The following is a 3,874-nucleotide window of genomic DNA, read 5'->3' as shown; positions in this document are numbered from 1 at the left end:
TAGAGAGAAGCTTTCTGAGAGATTGCTTTCTGATGTGTGACTTCATCACACAGCGTTCCACCCTTCCCTTCTTGGAACAGTTTACTAACACTGTTGTCATGGATTCTGCAAAGTGATATTGGGGAGGCCATTGGAGCAAATGGTGAAAAAGGAAATATCCTCAGATAATAACTAGAGAGAAGCTTTCTGAGAGACTGCTTTAAGATGTGTGCTTTCATCACACAGAATTCCAAACTTCTCTTCTTGGAACAGTTTGCTAAGACTGTTGTCGTGGATTCTGCAAAGTGATATTTGGGGCTCACTGAGGGCTATGGGTGAAAAAGGAAATATCCTCAGATCACAACTGGAAAGAAGCCTTCTGAGAAACTGCATTGTGATGTGTGAATACAACTCACAGAGCTACACGTTTCTCTTCAGTGATCACTAAGCGAACACAATTTTCTCGAAATCTGCAACGGGATACTTCTTAGCCCAATGAAGCTTATGGTGAAAAAGGAAATATCCTCAGATGAAAACTAGAAAGAAGCTGTCTTAGAAACTTCTTGGTGATGTGTGTATTCATCTCACAAGGTTACACTTATGTTTTGTTGACCAGTGCATTAACACTGTCTTTGAGGAACATAAGAAGGGCTACTTTGGATCGCCATGAGGCCTACGCTGATAAAGGAAATATCATCTGTTCAAAACGTGATGGAAGCTTAATGAGAAACTACTTTGTGATCTGTGAATTCATCTCACAGTGTCACAACTTAGTCCTCATGAAGCAGTTTGCTAAAACTCTTTTCATGGAATCTGTAAAGTGATATTTGAGAGCCCATTGGGGCCCATGGTGAAAAAGGAAATATCCTCAGATAATAACTAGAGAGAAGCTTGCTGAGAGATTGCTTTCTGATGTTTGACTTCATAACACAGAGTTCCACCCATCCCTTCTTGGAACAGTTTGCTAACACTGTTGTCATGGATTCTGCAAAGTGATATTTGGAAGCTCACTGAGTGTTATGGTGAAAAAGGAAATATCCTCAGATGAAAACTGGAAAGAAGCCTGATGAGAAACTGCACTGTGATGTGTGAATGCAACGCACAGAGCTACCCGGTACTCTTCAGTGATCAGTTTGCTAACACAGTTTTCTTGATATCGGCAATGGGATGCTTTTTGGTGCAATGAAGCTTATGGTGACAAAGGATATATCCTCAGATGAAAACTAGAAAGAAGCTTTCTTAGAAACTTCTTGGTGATGTGTGAATTCAGCTCACTGAGTTACACTTATATTTCATGGAGCTGTGCATTAACACTGTCTTTGAGGAAACTGAGAAAGGCTACTTTGAATCGCATTGAGGGCTACCCTGATAAAGGAAATATCATCAGTTCAAAACATGAAAGAAGTTTCTGAGAAAATTCTTTGTGATCTGTGAATTCATCTCACAGAGTTACAGCTTAGTCCTCATGAAGCAGTTTGCTAACAGTCTTTTTGTGGAATCTGCAAAGTGATATTTGGGTGCCCATTGAGGCCTATGGTGAAAAAGGAAATATCCTCAGACAATAACTAGAGAGTAGCTTTCTGAGAGATTGTTTTTTGATGTGTGACTTCATCACACAGAGTTCCACACTTCCTTTCTTGGAACAGTTTACTAACACTGTTGCCGTGGATTCTGTAAAGTGATATTTGAGAGCTCATTGAGGGCTATAGTGAAAAAGGAAATATCCTCAGATTAAAACTGGCAAGAAGCCTTCTGAGAAACTTCAGTGCGATGAGTGAATGCAACTCACAGAGTTAGACGTTTCTCTTCAGTGATCAGTTTGCTAACACAGTTTTCTTGATATCTGCAATGGGATACTTCTTAGTGCCATGAAGCTTACAGTGACATAGGAAATATCCTCAGATGAAAACTAGAAAGAAGCTTTCTTAAAAACATCTTGGTGATGTGTGAATTCATCTCACGAGTTACACTATTGTTTTCTGGAGCAGTGCATTAACACTGTCTTTGAGGAACCTGAGAAAGGCTACTTTGGATGGCATTGAGGCCTACTCTGATAAAGGAAATTTCATCAGTACAAAACGTGAAAGACCCTTTCTGGGAAACTTCTTTGTGATCTGTGAATTCATCTCACAGAGTTACAACTTACTCCTCAAGAAGCAGTTTGCTAACAGTCTTTTCGTGGAATCTGCAAAGTGATATTTGGGAGCCCATTGGGGCAAATGGTGAAAAAGGAAATATCCTCAGATCAAAACTGGAAAGAAGCCTTCTGAGAAACTGCATTGCGATGTGTGAATGCAACTCACAGAGCTACACGTTTCTCTTCAGTGATCACTTTGCTAAGAGAGTTTTCTCGAAATCTGCCATGGGATACTTCCTAGTACAATGAAGCTTACCGTGAAAAAGGAAATATCCTCAGATGGAAACTAGAAAGAAGCTTTCTTAGAAACTTCTTGGTGATGTGTGAATTCATCTCACAGAGTTACACTTCTGTTTTCTGGAACAGTGCATTAACAATGTCTTCGAGGAACCTGAGTAGGCCTCCTTTGGATCACAATGAGGCCTACGCTGATAAAGGAAATTTCATCAGTTCAAAATGTGAAAGAATCTTTCTGAGAAACTTCTTTGTGATCTGTGAATTCATCTCACAGAGTTACAACTTACTCCTCATGAAGCAGTTTGCTAACAGTCTTTTCGTGGAATCTGCAAAGTCATGTTTGAGAGCCCATTGGGGCCCATGTTTAAACAGGAAATATCCTCAGATAATAACTAGAGAGAAAGTTTCTGAGAGATTGCTTTCTGATGTGTGACTTTATCACACAGAGTTCCAGCGTTCCCTTCTTGGAACAGTTTACTAACACTGTTGCCATGGATTCTGCAAAGTTATATTTGGGAGCTAATTGAGGGCTATGGTTAAAAGAGAAATATCCTCAGATAATAACTATAGAGAAGCTTTCTGAGAGATTGCTTTCTGATGTGTGACTTTATCACACAGAGTTCCACCCTTCCCTTCTTGGAACCGTTTGCTAACACTGTTGTCGTGGATTCTGCAAAGTGATATTTGGGAGCTCAGTGAGGGCTATGGTGAAAAAGGAAATATCCTCAGATCAAAACTGGAAAGAAGCCTTCTGAGAAACTGCACTGCTATGTGTGAATGCAACTCACAGAGTTACACGTTTCTCTTCAGTGATCAGTTTGCTAACACAGTTTTCTTGATATCTGCAATGGGATACTTCTTAGTGCAATGAAGGATATGGGGACAAAGGAAATATCCTCAGATGACAACTAGAAAGAAGCTTTCTTAGAAACGTCTTGTTGATGTATGAGTTCATCTCACAGAGTTACACTTAAGTTTCCTGGAGCGGTCCATTAGCACTGTCTTTGAGGAACCTGAGAAGAGCTACCTTGGATCGCATTCAGGCCTACGCAGATAAAGGAAATATCATCAGTTCAAATCGTGAAACAAGCTTTCTGAGAAAATTCTTTGTGATGTGTGAATTGATATCACAGAGTTACAACTTAGTCCTCATAAAGCAGTTTGCTATCACTCTTTTCGTGGAATCTGTTAAGTGATGTTTGGGAGTCCATTGGGGCCCATGGTGAAAAAGGAAATATCCTCAGATAATAACTAGAGAGAAGCTTTCTGAGAGATTACTTTCTGATGTGTGACTTCATCACACAGAGTTCCACCCTTCCCTTCTTGGAACACTTAGCTAACACTGTTGTCGTGGATTCTGCAAAATGATATTTGGGAGCTCATTAAGGGCTATTGTGAAAAAGGAAATATCCTCAGATCAAAACTGGAAAAAGCCTTCTGAGAAACTGCACTGCGATGTGTGAATGCAACTCACAGAGTTACACGTTTCTCTTCAGTGATCAGTTTGTTAACACAGTTTTC

The sequence above is a fragment of the Piliocolobus tephrosceles genome, chromosome 2, assembly GCF_002776525.5.
Source record: "Piliocolobus tephrosceles isolate RC106 chromosome 2, ASM277652v3, whole genome shotgun sequence".
In the NCBI taxonomy this organism is placed as follows: Eukaryota; Metazoa; Chordata; class Mammalia; order Primates; family Cercopithecidae; genus Piliocolobus; species Piliocolobus tephrosceles.
The sequence above is the reverse complement of the archived record's forward strand: the minus strand, read 5'-3'. Positions refer to the sequence as shown.